This window comes from Arvicanthis niloticus, unplaced genomic scaffold (genome assembly GCF_011762505.2).
Source record: "Arvicanthis niloticus isolate mArvNil1 unplaced genomic scaffold, mArvNil1.pat.X pat_scaffold_890_arrow_ctg1, whole genome shotgun sequence".
Lineage (NCBI taxonomy): Eukaryota > Metazoa > Chordata > Mammalia > Rodentia > Muridae > Arvicanthis > Arvicanthis niloticus.
In genome coordinates this window covers 20,836-38,360 of record NW_023046466.1, presented here as the reverse complement: position 1 = coordinate 38,360, position 17,525 = coordinate 20,836, and the positions used below count along the sequence as shown (strand labels likewise).

The 17,525-nt window shown below is 43.9% G+C and overlaps 7 non-coding genes across 7 annotated transcripts; 2 read left to right on the top strand and 5 right to left on the bottom strand.

Annotated features, from left to right (window-relative positions):
* Nucleotides 1-2,825: 2,825 nt before the first annotated feature.
* Nucleotides 2,826-2,898, bottom strand: Trnam-cau (transfer RNA methionine (anticodon CAU)). Its single transcript has one exon. It is a non-coding gene; the product is annotated as a tRNA-Met (tRNA).
* A 5,489-nt stretch (nucleotides 2,899-8,387) lies between these two features.
* Nucleotides 8,388-8,461, top strand: Trnai-aau (transfer RNA isoleucine (anticodon AAU)). The gene has a single exon. It is a non-coding gene; the product is annotated as a tRNA-Ile (tRNA).
* Nucleotides 8,462-10,583: 2,122 nt separating this feature from the next.
* On the top strand, nucleotides 10,584-10,657 carry Trnai-aau (transfer RNA isoleucine (anticodon AAU)). The gene has a single exon. It is a non-coding gene; the product is annotated as a tRNA-Ile (tRNA).
* A 1,739-nt stretch (nucleotides 10,658-12,396) lies between these two features.
* Nucleotides 12,397-12,469, bottom strand: Trnaa-agc (transfer RNA alanine (anticodon AGC)). The gene has a single exon. It is a non-coding gene; the product is annotated as a tRNA-Ala (tRNA).
* A 212-nt stretch (nucleotides 12,470-12,681) lies between these two features.
* On the bottom strand, nucleotides 12,682-12,754 carry Trnav-cac (transfer RNA valine (anticodon CAC)). Its single transcript has one exon. It is a non-coding gene; the product is annotated as a tRNA-Val (tRNA).
* A 3,375-nt stretch (nucleotides 12,755-16,129) lies between these two features.
* On the bottom strand, nucleotides 16,130-16,202 carry Trnav-cac (transfer RNA valine (anticodon CAC)). Its single transcript has one exon. It is a non-coding gene; the product is annotated as a tRNA-Val (tRNA).
* Nucleotides 16,203-17,404: 1,202 nt separating this feature from the next.
* Nucleotides 17,405-17,477, bottom strand: Trnav-aac (transfer RNA valine (anticodon AAC)). The gene has a single exon. It is a non-coding gene; the product is annotated as a tRNA-Val (tRNA).
* Nucleotides 17,478-17,525: the final 48 nt, after the last annotated feature.

Below are 17,525 nucleotides of genomic sequence, written 5' to 3'. Positions count from 1 at the left end.
CTCTGTGTACTTGCCATCTGGGGTTTGATTGTAGTAAGTCTTTGTAGCTCTTTAAGGCAATCCTATTTGAAATTTGTTGAAATTCTTGGATGTGAATATTCATGAGTATTGTCAAATCTGAGAAGTTTTCACCATTAGTTTTTCAAGTACCATCCCTGCTTCATCTAATTCCTCCTTCAGAGTCTCTCATAAAAATTGTCAGGTCACCTGACACTATCTACAGGCAAAGTCAGCTTTTTTTTTTTTTTTTTTTCCATACCTTCTGCTTGTTTTCAAGGATTTTCTGTCAAGAGACAGGAACATAGAGTCTCCTAGTCTTACTGCAAAAGTTTCTCATAGAGCAATTCAGACTTTTGTAGAGAGCTATTACTGTATTGATTTTAAAAAAAAATTCATTGTAACTGGAGTCCTTCCTCTCCTACAGCTGAAGAACACTACCTTTCAACTAATAAAAAATAATTCAAATTTCCAGCCACACAGTCAACCCTGCTTTGTTCATCTGAGACAAAATAAGCCCTCAAAATCTTAGAAACTTTAAGAAGTGGATGGAAAGAACAAAAAACAAAGAGAAAAGCAGGGAGCCACTTTGTATAAGACAGTTGGTGGCTCTTGTGTTTGGAAAACAACTGAATAGAAACTCATCATTCAGCTGCAGCTCCAGCTGGACAGTGTCAGGTGAACAATTATGTTCATTCTCTTGGGTACAATGAGAGCACATTTACTCATCTAGTAAGGTTGTAACAGACTCTTGGTGTGAAGCCATGCCTGTGAAAGAAGTTGTGTCCTAACATTTCCTTACAAGAGAGGAGTAGCAATTCTCAAAACAGACACAACTGATCTCTTCTGTATACTCCAAAGAGAATGGATTATTGTTGCTAGCATGTATGTCTTCAAAGATGCTGAGTTAAACAATGTGATGACTATAATGATGTTGATGGTTTTATCATCCCACAGTTCTATAGATCAAGACTCTGCCTAAGTGTCTCAGTTATAACTGAGTGTTGTCTGTACATGTTCCATCAGGAGACTCCTTCTCTTCCCAGCTTTCAAGTTTCATCTCTTCCTTAGGTATAGCCCTCTTCCACCATCTTCAAATCCAGCAATGAAAGATTGGTTCCTTCTCACATCTCTCTAAATCACCTGCCAGCGAATTACTTTGGATAATATCAGGGAGAGGGTCTTCATTCTTACTGACTCATTTGATTATATATGGGCTGGCCTGGGTAAATCCAGGCAATGTCTCTGTGGTGATTTGAGTGAGGAATGTCCCACCTTAGTCTCTGGTACTTTGAAGACTTGGTTTCCAGTTGGCAGAGCTGTTTGCAGAGGTGGTCCTTCTCAGAGGGTCAGCTTTGAGACTTAGTGACCCACCCTGCTTGCAGATTCTCTGCTTGCTGCTTGCGGTTGGGATTCCTCAGCTTCTTGTTCTTGCAGCCATGGCAGAGGCTTGCCTTCCAGCCTCCCACCATCTTGGCCTCTTAGCCCTGTGGAACCCAAAGCTAAATTAAACTCTCTTCCTGATTCTGTGACCTTAACATACCTATAAAGTCATGCATGGCAATTCCTCACAGGTTCCAAAACTTCAGACAGAAGGATCTTTGGAAGGGGCTTGTACAATGTGTAAAAGAGGAAATTTTGTTTTTCTCATTTTCCTTCTTCCTAGACTGATGTGTTGTTAGAATTTGAAAACTCTGTTTTGCAAGAAATTCCAAGAAGGTCAAGTAATATTTATTACAATGCAGCCTGAAAAGTGTCCAATTTCAGGTCAGATGACTGCATTATAAGAAAATCTAACAGGCCTCAAAGCAGAGACATCTGGAAGACAGGAATTATAATTATAGGTTAGAGATTTAACAGAACACCTGTTTTGTCTGCTCGTTGGAGCTACTTTTAGAGAAACACTGTTTTCCTGAGGGTGGACGAAGGGCAGGAGGAATATTAGCTCAGCAGCACCACACCTGGTTGCTGCCACGCCCCTCCTCCTCCCCGCTCCCCCGCCGCGCTCCGGTCCCTCAAGGCATAGGTGTTTTTTTTTTTTTTTTATCCTTTATCATTTTTGACCATCAGCGGTTTTTTCATAGCAGATTACCCTGATGTCGTTGTGGAAGCATGGCTAGTCATTTTGTTTTTCTCTGAAGTTTGAGGAATTCCGAGGCTACAATTGAAATAGATAGAAGTGCAATGCAAGGAGTGCAACTAACTCTTACTTGAAGACTGCTTCTCGGGGTCAGATCTCTTTTGGACCACTCCTACAGGTTCCTTGGGTGTCATGTCCTCCTTAGGAACTCAGAAGCTTTGCAGTCCCCCCCCCCCACTCACCCCCAGATAGCTCCACCTGACCCTCAAGCCAATGTCCTCGCAGTCTGAATTTTCCCTATTCTCGCCGCCCTTCAAAGCATTCGTATCTTGCTTCTCTGCAGCACTAGCAGGTCTGTGGTTCCATTAGGGGACAATTCAATTCACTAACCTCCAAAACGCCTCTGTCCTCTATGGCTCTGAGCTCAAATAAAGATGAGCATAGAAAGATATTTGGGCTGGTCTACAAAGTGAGTTCCAGGACAGCCAGAGCTACACAGAGAAACCCTGTCTCGAAAAACCAAAAAAAGAAGGAAGGAAGGGAGGGAGGGAGGGAGGGAGGGGGGAGGGAGAGAGGGAGGGAGGGAGGGAGGGAGGGAGAGAGAGAGAGAGAGAGAGAGAGAGAGAGAGAGAGAGAGAGAGAGAGAGAGAAAAAAATAGATAAATATTTGGGAAGGTAGTTTTCGGTCAGTAAGAGTCCTAAAGTTGTGAAGCTAATTTCAGGAATGTGTTGACCTGTTAGCAAAAACTGCCTTCTCTGAGGTTCGAACTCAGGACCTTCAGATTATGAGACTGACGCGCTGCCTACTGCGCTAAGAAGGCTACAAAGTCCCGTTTCTTCCTTTATCTCACAGGTACTTTACAGGAAGTATTCACTATCTTCTGTCCTAGTACTGCCTCTTGACTGCAACTGGGAACTCTTGCATTTTGAGGTGTTTGTTTTGTTTGGAGGCGGGATATTTCCAAGATAGTCAACACAGGTACTTTTGAAGAGCCTCACAAGTCTCAAAAACAAGATGTAGGTCTTAACAAGAGTATCTAGTCTCTGCTACTTCTTGTGATCTTACTTTGTTACTTCATTGTTGTCTATCTTTTTTTTCTCTCTGAGTCAACCCTACCCTGTTGGAACAGTGCCTATCACAGAATACTTAAAAATATAAACAGCTCACACCAGTCCTGGAAGAGGTATGCAGGGCAGCTGATGCAAATTTTCAGATCCAATCATGTTCTTTGAAAATTTTCCTCAAAATGCCACAATTGATATTAGCACATTATATTGATATTAGCACATTATATTGATATTAGCACATTATATTGATATTAGCACATTATATTGATATTAGCACATTATATTGATATTAGCACATTATGTTGATATTGTGTTTTTTGTTTGTTTTGTTTCTTTTTTTCCATCTCTATGACCACCAAACCTATTAAGGATTTTATTGACATTATTTCTCTCAATCTATTTTTCATAAGCCTATATATCATTATTTCTATCTTACTGATAAAACCAAGGCTCCGTAGAACTAATCACACAGTGATTATTAACAAAGACAACACTGGGCAGTGGAGATGCAAGCTTTTAATCCCAGCACTTGGGAGGCAGAAGCAGGTGGATTTCTGAGTTCAAAGCAGGACTAAGGACTCAGCTTTCATTTTTTTTTTCTTTGAGAATTTCATACATGTTGTTCTAGGTAGGGTTATCATTGCTGTGATAAAACACCATGACCAAAGCAACTTTGGAAGAAAGCGTTAGTTTGACTTATGCTTCCACAGCACTGTTCATCACCAAAGGAAGTCAGGACAGGAACTCAAGTAGGGCAGAAACCTGAAGGTAGGAGCTGATGCAGAGGCCATGGGGAAGCGTTGCTTACTAGCTTGCTTCCCATGGTTTGCTCAGCCTGCTTTCTTAAAGAACCCAAAACCATCTGCACAGTGGTGACCTCCCTCCCCCAACACACTCTGTGGGCTGGGGTCTCCCCTATTGATCACTAATTAAGAAAATGCCCGTAGAGGCTTGCCTACATCAGATCTTATGTAGAAATTTCTCACCTGAGGCTCCTTCTTCTCCAAGGACTCTAGCTTGTGTTAAATTGACACAAACCAGGCAGCATACAGGCGTACAACGTATCTTCATCATTTTCCCCTCTCACTCCTTTCCTGCTCACCTGCCCCTGCAACATATCTCACTACAAGTTTCATGTGTTCCTGCAGGCAACACTTTATAGTCTTCTTTCTCTAGAAATTTCTGTTCCTTTATTAGCATAGATCTGAAAGGCCACCCAGAGCAAAGAAAACCAGCAGCTCCACGCTGTCTGATCTAGAGGCACTTATCTCTTCACCCTACCCTGCCTCCGCTTCTCTTGTGTTTACTGAGCCTTATACTCTGCTTCATCCTCCTTGCAGTCTATCTCAGTATTCAAGTGCCAAAGGAGTAGAGGAGGTGTAGAGCTCAGAGAGGTTCCACGTCTGTTTCTCACCCAAGCAGGACTCGGGTTTAATACCGAAGCATGGTTATGTTCTCTGAGCATAGCTGGCAACAGGATGGGGATTTTGTTTAAGATCTGTGGCATGACAAGGCCAGTCTACTCTACATAGTGAGCTCCAGGACAGCCAAGACTGAGAGAGACCTGACTCAATCAAAACAAAATAAAATAAAACAAACAAATAAAAAAAGATTTGCAGAAGAAAGAAATTGGAGCCAGGTAATTTAGAAATCTTTAAGAAGAGTGCAGTTTCATAAAAAGAGTGGACAGAGACAGGGGTCTGAAAAACCCTTATCTAAGAAAGAAATGTCACTATGAAAGAGTAGAAGAGCATTGTCCTCTGAGTGACTGATGGGAACAGACATTAGCAAGTGCCTTCCATAAAACTGGAAGTACCTGGGGAGTGAGGCTTGAGGACTTTGGGTTATGAGGCTGTCTGCTAAGAATGGGAAAGAATGATTGTATGGACTCATGGAAGTAATAGAGTGTGTCTTCTTTTATGAGTCACATCCCACACTTGAGAGGAGTTGAGTCAATTGCATGAGATGGAATGGGGAAAGACACAGATGGTAAGAGCAGGGGCAGGGCAGGGACCTGAAGACAGCCAGCCCTTAGGAATCCAAGACCCTCTGTACCACGCTGGCTGTGCTCCAGATAAGTGAGCTAAGTCACATGTCTGGTGATTAATCCAGAATCTCACCCAGTTTCTTTAAACAGGGAATGATGTTATAATTGAATTACATTGTAGAGGTGGTTAAGAGTATATACTTGCAAAGGAACAGAGTTTGGTTCCCAGCACCTAGTCAGGGCAACCCAATATCTTCTTATCTTCTTAGGCATTTGCACTCACGTGAACTCAAATACACAGAGCATCTATAAAAATTTAAATGAGCAAAATAATTTACACACATATTAAATTATATTGCTCATGTACATATAGATATACAAAATATATATCAAAAAAAGCAAACAAAATTTGTGTCTATGTGTGTGTGTGTGTTCAAAAGAGTAATTACCTAAATGACATTTACATACTCAGGTTTAGAATTCTTTAGGGACTCAGTAAAAAGTAAGTATTTTGTCAGGAAGCCAGACTTCAACCTGTGAATATAAGGTGGGAAATGGCTTGGGAATTGAGTCAAGGGGTGTCATTGATGAAGTGTGCCTGTGACAACCTTTTGCCTTATTCATATCCACAAGCTCTGCTCAGGGAGCTTAGGGAAAGTATTCTTTCAGATTACCTGAGTGTGGGCCAGGTATCCAGAAGGAGGATGAGCAGGATATCATCTGAGAAGAGGGTGGGTCAGAGAGCCAGACTTGTAACTCTGCTCATCAGACACACTCTCACTTAGGAAGGTGCAAGTCATTCTATAAATCCAAGTTTGAGCTTCAAAATAAAAACAAAAGAAAAAAAATTTAAAAAATCTGGTGTGGTGGCTGTGTTTGTAGTCCTTACTCTAGAGCGGCAGAGACAGGAGGGTGCTTGGAGCTTTCTGGACTAGTCTAGACTACTCAGCATGTTACAGGCCAAAGAAATACTGTCACCAAACCAAAACCAAAATACCCAATGGGAGACTTAAGAAGGGAATGTAGTTCCCTGGTCTTGATATGTATATATAAACAGATTTTTAAATTTTTGTTTGTTTATTTGTTTTTTTTTGTTGTTGTTTTTTTTTTTTTTTTTTTTTTTTTTGAGACAGGGTTTCTTTTTGTAGCCCTGGCTGTCCTGGAGTTCCCTCTCTAGACATGGCTGATCCCAAACTCAGAAATTTGCTTGCCTCTTCCTACCAAGTGCCAGGATTAACAGCATGCACCTCCTCTCCCCCAGCTTTTATTTATATTTTAATATAAAATGTATATATGTATGTATGTATGTATGTATGTATGTACATACGTACGTATGTATGTGTGACGTTTGTTTTCTTTTTTAACCAGCGAATACGCCCCAGGGCACTTGAAGATACTTACCAGAGAACAATGCCCATTGGAAGCCTAGGGCTCTAACAGGGCTCCAGACCTCAGCAGGCCCCCAGACTGTAGCACAACAGACTCCATGATGAAAGTACCATTCAGGCCACAATCTCAACTGTAGACAGCACCATCTGCTAAAACAAAAACAAAGACCTAATCAATCAAAGTCCATACTTCTGGGAAGATCTCTAAAATGTTGCTTTTGAGCCTCTGTAGTTCTGCTTCTGGCTGGTTTTGTGAACTGAAGTATGTCAACCAAGGACACGGTTTTTGTGCTTAAAAGCTCACCATGTGAAAGGTTCGGTGCTACACTTGGATCCTGAAACTCATTGTAGTCCCTGCCGCCTAATGACGGCTTTCTGTTGGCTGAAATCCATTTCCGAGAAGTCTTCTCTGGTGAATTCCCTATGACATAGCTGGAGAGGGAAAGACATAAAGAGCAGGATCTCTTTCCTCTCATTCTAGGTCAGTGAATGAAATGTCCATTTCCCCGTATCTCCCAAAGAAATTAACTATTCTGCTGAAATGTAATCAAGCTCGCTGTGCGGAAGTCTTCTGTGCACACTCGGCAGAGGCTCAGTAGTTTTGATAATCGAGTCGGAGACGCAATTCAAAGGGATTGTAGTTACGAGAATTTCCTGGGTTAACCTCAGAGAAGGTTTTGTAAGCTGCGCGCTCACGGGTTTTCTAACCCTGGACAGTTACTAAATCAATATTCCTGACAGGGCCTTGGTGAAATGACCCAGCAGAGCTTGTGGACCAGCCGTCGGAGACAGCCTGGTGGTAAAAAGCAGCTTTAAGTTTAGAGTGGTGCAGTGGCTTGTGACGTTTCTAGGAACTGTGCCTCACGCTTCACGCGGCGTGCTTTTTTCGAATCCTCCTTTGTTCGTGTCTATTTTTGTGATTGTTGTCACAGCAAGGTCACCAGTTAGGGAACTGGAGCTCTGAAGGTCCCTGGAGACCAACGGTGTTTTTTTTTTTACCAAAGAACGGAAGAACAGCGTCTTTTCAACGAAGAACAAACGTCTGGGGAGGTGGAGGCCGATGCACTGCGTTGGCCTCCTCAGTTACAGTCTTGGAGGTTGCGAGCGACTTCGGAGTCACAGATATTCGTTGTCACCAAAGCTCTTTGTCTTAACGACGAGGGTCTTCTGTCTTAGACGACAGGATGAGGAGACTTCAAGCTGGATCACTATGCCCTGGTAGATAAAGGGAAAACGGGCATCGGGTCCTGGAGTGGTCAGCGCTGGCTCCGTCCGACCCCGTGTGAGTCACCTTGGGTTTGTCCCTTTTGTCGCCGAGGCTCTGGATATGCTCAGACAGTAAGTGCCCGAGGTATTTCCTGGGTGACCTGAAAATACTCATTTCAGAGTCTCAAGTTCTTCATTCCTTCACTACTTCATTGAAGGAGGACGGAATGAGCACGGATAACCCCACTGCGTTATTCAAATGTTTTTGGTGAATGGATTCCGAAATTCGGTAAAATTGGATAAAATTCAGTAAAAATCAAATTGTCACTTAGGGGCAACTAGGAGAACTGTGCGGCAGACGAACTCCGTCGTGGCTAGAGAGCGGCTTGCCGTCTGTGTGATTACTGAGCAAGTAGGTTGTGCTGTAACCAACTCTGGGTTCCACAAACTGGTCAGGAATCATTGTAACGAGATGTTTGTTGCTTTCTTACAGAATTTTCTTTATGCTCATAGAGACGTTCTAGTTAGAGCAACACGAGGTTCGTGATTTTTTTCGCTTCAAGAAAATCTTGAAAATCGAAGTAAAGAAATTCAAGAAAATTTATCAACTGACAAGTATGTTACACATCTATAGGGGTAGATAGGAAGATCTCTTCCAGTTGGCCGGTTAGCTCAGTTGGTTAGAGCGTGGTGCTAATAACGCCAAGGTCGCGGGTTCGATCCCCGTACGGGCCATACAGTCTCTTTTTAGCCTGCTATAAACCCAAAGCAGAACTAAATTTGTTGTACAACAAAAAACAGTTTACATCTACTCAGAGGCATTTAAGGAATAATGGAGTCACTCCCTTTCACCTGTGGTGGCTTTCAGTCTGACCTAGTGTGTCGGACTTCTTTAGAGTTCCACAAAACAGCGTCAAGAATAAACCTTACTTTCTTCTAAGAGTTCAGGCTTAGGACAGTGCTAGGTTTGTAACCTTTTTCAGGGAGGAGCGTTGTCTAAGATTAGTGGAATGGTTCATGTGGATAAACACACACATAATTTTAAACCCAAGATAAAACGATATAAATGTATTTCTATTATATTGTATACATGTGTGCACATTTAAGAGGATAACTGGTCCCTACTAAACCTTCCAATTGGTGGTTTGGGTTTGTTATTTTTGTTTTTGGTTTGGAATAGTAGTATATCTTTGTCCTGTGACTTTCTGAATAGCTCCAGTCTGTGCGTCTCAAGAGTAAGGATTACAAGGACAGCTTAGCATACTTGGTCTTTAAAATTTTTTTGTTTTAGTTTTAATTCCGGGGATCAAACTCTCCTTCTCTCGAAGAAATTAGCTATCGCGCTAAAATGTAGTGATTAAGCTCGCTTTGTCCAAGAGCTACACTTCGGCTGAGGCTCAGTAGTTTTGATAATCGAGTTCGATACTCAAATTTAAGGGGCTTGTGGAACAAGGATTTCCTGAAACAACTTCCCTTGCGCACGCCCAGGTTTTCTAACCTTGGAGAATTACTGGATCAATAGCGGGGACAGGGCGTTGTTGAAATGAAGACCCAGCAGAGCACTTGGACTGGCAGTCGGAGAGCTTGTCCCCAAGAGTCCTGACAGTCTGGCGGTAAAAGCAGTTTGAGTTTAGAGTGGTGCAGTGGCTTGGGACATTTCTCAGAGCTGTGCCTCACGCCTCACACGTCGCGCTTTTTAAAATCCTCCTTTGTTCGTGTCTACTTTTGTGGTTGTTGCCACAGTACAGCCACCAGTTAGGGGACTGGAGCTCTGAGAGTTCCTAGAGAACAGGACCAACGGTATCTTTTCAGCAAAAGGTCCCCGAAGAACAAAGACTGGGAGGTGGAGGCTGATGCGCTGCGTTGGCCTCCTCAGTTACACACTCAGAGATTGAAGGCGACTTCGGAGTCACAGATATTCGTTGTCATCGGATAAGTATTTTCTGGGTGACCCGAAAATTCATTTCAGAATCTAAAGCTCTCAACTGCTTCGCGACTTCATTAAAGAAAGACCAAGCGACGCGGGAGGGTATTCCTGTCGCCTCTTCCGGTTCCCGCTAAGGCAAATAAAAACATCACGAAGCGCTGGCGTCCCCAAAACTTCTGGAACAGCTAGCTACAGATCTAGTGATGATGGTAAATCCTAGTTCAAGCTGAGCAGAGCTTGGCATTACTGCGACCCAGGACAAGCGTGTATGCTCCGAGAGGTCTTGTTCCTGCGACGGACTAGGGCGCGCTGGTCCCGCACCCTTCTCGACACGCAGCTACTCCACCGCGATAGGGTCGGGAGAGACCACGTCCCGCCGGCCCGGAACATCGCATCCGGTCTGGGCAGGAACATCGGGTCTCTCTGGAGCCGCTGGTCCAGAATCCTCGCCTCTACAAGACTTAGGGAGATGCGCTAGCAGCTCAGTAGAGGGACGCGATCTGGGGGAGGCCTGGCATCCACTGCGTTTTCTAATTTTTTTTTTTTTTTTTTTTTTTTTTTTTTTTTTTTTTTTTTTTTTTTTTGCGAATGTGTTCTGAAATTGTTTAAAATTGGGAAGACTTCAAATAGTCACTTGTGGATAAGAGGGAGAAGTAGTCTGCAGAACTCCGTGTTGGTCAGATGACGGCTTGCAGTCTCTGTGGGTCCTGCAGACCGAGTTGAGCAATGAGTGAGCACAAGGTGACATTTGTTGCTGTGGTACAGAATTTTCTTTCTGCTCACAAAAACTTTATATTTAGAATAAGAAATTTGTAAATCTTTTACATCTTAAAAAAAAATCTTAAAATTCCAAAAAACAAAACCCTCTCTCATATAGCAAATTTATCATTAAATATCTGTAGAGTCCGTAGCAAGACCCTTCTCATGTATGGCCGGTTAGCTCAGTTGGTTAGAGCGTGGTGCTAATAACGCCAAGGTCGCGGGTTCGATCCCCGTACGGGCCACGTAAATACTTTTAGCTACTGTGCTTTGCCTTCAAACTAAAAGATGAAGTGAATGTGGCGGTATAGATCTATCTACTCTGTATAACTGTGTAAGTAAGGCATACTATTTTTAATGTGTTTCCTTTTTATTGCCCTATTCCATCTAGCTGCGTTTTTATTTTGTGGGTTAGCGTTCTGGAAGCACACTTCGTAGAAAACCAGAAAGAATCAATCTGGAAACTGAAAGCCGTGGGCAACAGCAGTGAGTACCTGGGTCTTCTTGTCACGTTCCCGCCTCCTCTCCAATCACACTGACTTCACCAGCTGACTTCCTGCAAAGCTGTGTAGATTAGAAGGCTAGGTAATGCTCCCAGAAAAACGCAGTCCTGACCTCTGGCTGACCCTTCGTCTCTGCCTGCTGTTATTCTAGAGACACTGAACTGAGGAATGTTGGGTTCAGAACTTCAAGCCCGTCATCAATGTCCAACTGCTTAGTGAGGTCCAAAGCATCTTGCAGCCAAGATCTTTCCTGACAGTTTTGTGAACCTGGGCTTTGTCCCTCCCAGCATTCCCAGGGAGCCCAGCAGAGGTCTGTGTTGTGGCATTTACAGGGATCCTTTTAGTGAGCTTCCCCTTCACATTATAGAAAGTAAATAGCTAGCTGTACCCTAATGGTCACTGTCCTTGGTCCCTTGTTCCTGATGGCTAGCAAAGCATGCCTGCTGCTTCATTCTTTCAGAAAAAAACAAAACAAAACAAACAAACAAACATCATCATCATCATCATCATCATCATCATCATCATCATCATCAACAACAACAACAAAACCAACTGTCGATAATCTTATTTCAAATTCCGGAACAGAAGAAAAATCTGTCCAGGATCTGGATAGTTCACAGAGGATGTCCCGGGTCAGATTGTCTATTCAGGCGCCATGGAACCAAGGGTTTCCACTCAGGTTTTTCCAGCTGCCCTGGTGGAGGTGTCCTTTGTGGGTTTAATGGTTGTTTTTCACACTAGGAACGTCAGCAGGGAGCATTCTCAGTCAAAGCCTCTGGCAGGAGGCAGGGCAGACATTCCACACTGCCTTCTGAAGGTAAAGACAAAAGGGGTTATTGCAGGGGAGTGGCACCTGTGCAAAACTCAGGGAAGAAAGGGGAATGGAAGAGCTGAGACAGTTGGAGACACCTGCAGGAGAATGTTGTAGATGCCAGAGAGCTTTTGAGGGAACCCAGGCAAATGGCTCAAATGGTCTTAGCAAAGCGATTCTCAGTTTTTCTCAGAGCTTAGAAATGAGAAACTTAGACGAGTGGGGAGGGGCCACAGCCCTCTGGCCAAGTGGAGGTTTGTCCACATTGATGATAATGGTGGTAGTAGAGGTGTGTGGGACGCCCCCTGCCTTCGAGGTGCAGCACTCCACTCACGCGGTACCTGTGAGCAAAAGGTGGAGGAAGAAAAGGAAGATTGCAGAGAAGCACTGAAGTGCTCACAGGGCAGCACGATATGGAGAATTAAGGAAGAAGTCCTAAACCTGGTGGCACAGAAGAGGTTCTGAGCCAGTGTCTATAGAGTGAAAGAACACATATAGACACTCACAAACTTTTGTGAAACGCACAGACTAAGGAGTACATGCTATGTGTCTGAGAGACTGGCAAGTGAGTGTGTGCCGAAGGGAGCAAGAGCATAAGGCTGTTTAAAGCCTGCAATTTCCAAAATTGGAAAGGCAGATTGTCAGACTGGGGACGTGCTGTGAAAAGAAATGGAGGATGTGGGCATCGATCCCACTACCTCTCGCATGCTAAGCGAGCGCTCTACCATTTGAGCTAATCCCCCACCACACAAGAAGATGTTTTTTTCTTTTGTACTTTCTTTTATGCTAAGAGTGTCCACTGGTCATCAGAGAGGTACCTGGTATAACTAGGGTGCAGGAAAGCATGATAGTGAAGGCTGAAACCGTGGAGTTGAGATTGTTTCACCTCCCCAAAAGGGTAAGGAGTGAGCTGAGAATCTGAAACCACAAGAGGAAGTGAGAAGAAAAGTAATGTTGTTTCCGCCCGGTTTCGAACCGGGGACCTCTCGCGTGTGAGGCGAGCGTGATAACCACTACACTACGGAAACCCCCCACAGCTGCCATTCTATCACTTTACCATCCAAGACACCATAAATTTGCTACAATGTTATCTGGACGCCTTTACAGTGAGAATTGCAATGCAACCAAACCAAAGATTAAAAAGCCACAGTGGAGAGGCGACATCCTGTACAGGGAAGGATTGAAAGTTGTGTCTTCCACGGCGCGAGTAAAAGAGCTCAGCGGAGAAGCTTGTTGTAGGAGTGGAGACTCATCAGTGCCTCTCAGGGAAATCTGTAACGTGTCAAACACAGAGAAAGAAGGAGGATGGAAGGGCCTGATCAACTGGAGACACCTCGAGGAGAACGCTGTAGATGCCAAAGAGCTTTTGAGCGACGCTCCGCAGGTGCCTCAAATAGTCACAGCATCATGTTAAGGGAAGATGCTCAATCTGTCACCGCGCTTAGAAATGGAAAATTGAGACTAGTAGGGAGGGGGTAGGTTCCACTCAAGCCGAATGGGGTTTTTGTCCTCACCATGCTGGCGGCAGTGGTGCAGGGTAGCTCCCTGCCAGTGAGGCGAAGAAAAACCTCCTACCATGGCGGTGGAATGTGTAAAAGATGAACGAGTATGGGGAACATTCCAGAATGGCGGGCAGAGCAGCTCAGTTTAAGGGGAAGAGGGGGCTCTAAGATGGTCTCACAGAAAAGGTTCAGACTTTTGTAAATGCTTAGAAGCATTGTTTAAATGCACAGATCAATGTATGCGCGATGTAGATGGAGGAATTCTGAAGAGACTGGGACTAATCCTTCTGGGAATTATCCTTCAGTGAATGCGTTATGCTTCAGTGAATGTGAAGGAGAGAGTGTCTCAGAAGACAGTGATCCGTTATGGTAACCAAGCAAATGTCTCAGAACACCTTAATTCCATTACTGTGGCCACGTGCCCAGTGGAGGGAAGGCTCTGTGGCTCTGTTTTCAATTTCTAAAGAAACCGTTAAGCTAGAGCACCAGCTGCTCTTTCAGAGGCCCTGACTTTGAATTCTAGCACCACAGGGGAGCTCGTAAACCAGTTCAGCTTCAGTACTACGGCATCTATTGCCCTCTTCTGGCCTCTACTGGACACTGCATGTAAATACCCATACACGTAAGAACCACTAGACTTTCCTGTGGATCCACTCAGCTTTGCCTTCCTTTGTGTCAGCCAATGACACACAGAAACCCTTTTTACCAGGGATTCCCAGTGACCATACTGAGCTGAAACCCAGGAGCCTGTCCTCCTTACCCCACCTTCATCCCTGGGGACTTGGCCGCTTGGTGGGGCTCTAGGATCCCCTTAGCTCTTTCCCACAGCCCCCTCTGAGCCTTCCTCAAAGCTCACTCCATTCCTTTGTGTCAGTTATCGATCAGAAATGCTTTCTACCATGAACCTCCAGAAGTCACACTGAGTTGGGACAAAGCTGGGCTATTTCACTATCCTTCCTGCCCTCCATTCTGATCTCTCCAGACCTACCCTTAGTCCTGTAGCATCCTGCATGCCATAGCCCCTCCTCCCACCCCGCCGCCACCCAGTGGGGACCGGGTCAAGCCGGGTCCACTAGCTCTTCCCACTGCCCCTCCGATTCTTTCCTCAGAGCCCATCTCCATTCCTTTGTGTCACCCAGCAAGCTATAGGAGCCCTCTCTACCAGGAACCCCACAGCCACCACACTTGCCAAAGAACCAGAGTGAGTGACAGTAACCAAAGAACAGAATACCCACCCAATAAGGACAGGAACACATATCTACACCAAGAAACACCTCAAGTATTTTAAGTTCTCTACCAGATGAACAGGCAAGACAATAAGCCTTCCTGAGAAGCCAGTAACCCTATTGCAATAGACCTTGAGAAATACAATATATGCAAAAGAGCATAATACAAGAACTTTGAAAGAGTAATTATGAATGAATTTAAGGACATTCACCTTTAAAAAGATAAGAAAAATGCCTAACTGTAAAGTGTAAAAACACAATTGAATGAATGTGGTAGTTTGAATGGAAGCGACCCCTAAAAGCTCATAAGGAGTGGCATTATTTGAAAGGAGTAGGACGTGTGTCCTTGTTGGAGTAGGTGTGGCCTTATTGGAGGAAATGTGTCACTGAAGGTGGGCTTTGAGGTGTCAGAAGCACAAGCCAGGCTGAATCCCCACACTTTTTTCTTGCTGCTGCTTGCTGATCCAAAAGTAGAACTCTCAGCTCCTCCAGCACCACGTCTGCCTGAGTGTTCCCATGCTTCCCCTCATCCTGATAATGAACAAAACCTCTGAACTGCAACCCACCTCTAACTACTTTCCTTTATAAGAGTTGTCATGGCCATGGTGTCTCTTTACAGCAATAGAAACCCTAAGACAACGAGATAAGAACAACATTTTAAGACAAGAAAGTAGAAATAGAATCACTAAAGAAAATCCAAACTGAACTAAAACTGGAAATTAAAAAAGGTAAGCCGTATCAACAGTTTACGAGAGAATCAAGAGAGAATTTTAAAACAAGGTAGAATAAATTGCTTAGTCAAAGAAAATGTTAATACTAAAAACATCTAGTTAAAAAAATCCAGGACATCTGATCAAAGGCTGACAAAGTTTTTTTTTTTTTTAAACAAAATCATAGAAAAAAATTTTCAGATCTAAAGAAAGAGGTGCCTGTCCAAGTAGAAGTAGGTCACAGTATACCCAATAGTCAGGACCAGAAAAGAAATCCCCCAGACTCATAATTTATTCAAAACTTTAAATATGTTGAATAAAGAAACAATGTTTAAAATAAAGGCATGCTCCTTAGAATATCACCTGATTTCTCTGTGGACACTGTCAAAGCCAGTTGGGCCTGGACAGATGATATGTAATGCTAGAGAGACTACAAATGCCAGCCCAGACTACTATACCCAGCAAAACTGTCAGTCACAACCAACAAGGAAAGAACAACATTCCACACACACATAAAAAAATAAATAATTTCTGTCTACCAATTCAACTCTACAGAAAACATTACAGGACAAATTTCACTCTGATGAGATGAGCCACATCCAAATAGACACAGGAAACAAATAATAAAGGACAAACTGTAAATCAAAGGATAGGGGAAAAAAACTCAAGGCGCAAGAATTATCAGAAATCATTGATAACAGACTAACAGATTAGAAAACAGAATCCATTTTAAGATTAAAATTGGCACTTGCTATTTGCTGCGGTTTCTGCCTGTTTCAGATTCAGCCGCCTTGTTTCTTTGCCTTGCAAAGAATGGATTTCTTTGTCTGTGCTTGAAAAGGTGTTTGAGTATTCTGTGACTAATCTGGGGCCCAGAGCGGGACACCGCACAGTGAGTGCCCATCCTTTCAGATGGGTGCTTGCTCTGTTGAAAAATCTGAAAACTACAAAGAAGTAGGGAGTGCTGTTTCCGCCCGGTTTCGAACCGGGGACCTCTCGCGTGTGAGGCGAGCGTGATAACCACTACACTACGGAAACATACACAGGACCCCTTTCTATCACTTTGGTATTCAAGATGTGCACTGTATCCTTGTCCAAGTGTGATCCAGAAGTTACAGATCCACACTAACGGAGACCAACGCAAGGAAAGCAACCAAAGCAAAGACAAAAATCATAGTGGAGAGGCGAGATCCTGCTACAAAGAAGGATTAGATGAATAAATGTGACTTGGGCGGCGCGCAGAACGGAGAGAGCTCTTGGGAGGGAGAAGAGTAAGAATTCCTGTGTTGAGACGCAGCGGTGCACCTCAGGGGAATCCGGCGCACGTACAACTCAGTCAAGGAATGAGGTTGGAAGAGCCTGATCACCCGGAGACACCTCAAGGAGAACCTTATAACCTCTTGAGAGCTTTTGAGAGAAACTGGAAAGGTAGCTCAAATAGTCACAGCAACTTGTTAAGGAAAGATTCTCCCCACCCCGCCCTCCAACTTTCAACAGAGTTTAGAAATGGAAAACCGAGACTAGTGGGGAGGAAGCCACATCCCACTCAGGCCGAGTGGAGTTTCGTCCATGAAATGCTGAACTCCAGGCAGTGCTGTGCTATGGGAAGCTCCCGTGAGGCACAAAACAACCCTCCCATAGCACGGTTGAGTGAGCAAAGAGATGGAGAAAAAGAAAGATTCCAGAGAGGCAGGAAAGAGAACAAACAGCACAGAATGGTTTCAGAGGGAAAGCCTAAACCTAGTTACACAGAAGAGGTTCTGACTTAATGTCTGGCGAGTGAAAGGACAAATTGGAGACGCTTAGAAACGTTTGTCCAATACGTGATGTGGATGTAAAAAACTCTAGTTTATGCTTAGAGTGTCTGAGGAAAACCTAAGACTAAGAAGGTTAATTTTTATTCCCCAATTTAAATAAATGAGGTAAGATTATGAGCCTCTCTGTAACATAATAACTGGAGGATGTGGGCATCGATCCCACTACCTCTCACATGCTAAGCGAACGCTCTACCATTTGAGCTAATCCCCCAACATGAAAGAAGAGTTTTTTTTCTTTTGTACTTTTTTTTTTTTTTATGTTAAGTGTCTCCACTGGTCTTCACACAGGTATCTGATATAGCTATTGAGCAGGAAAGCATGATAGTGAAGGCTGAAGCCGTGGAGCTGAGATTGTCCTAACTGCCCCAAAGTGTAGGGAATGAGCTGAGAATCTGAAACCACAAGAGAAAGTGAGAAAAACATTGTTTCCGCCCGGTTTCGAACCGGGGACCTCTCGCGTGTTAGGCGAGCGTGATGACCACTACACTACGGAAACACCCCATAACTGTGCGGTTTCCTACTTTCTCTTCTCCAAAGGCATTCA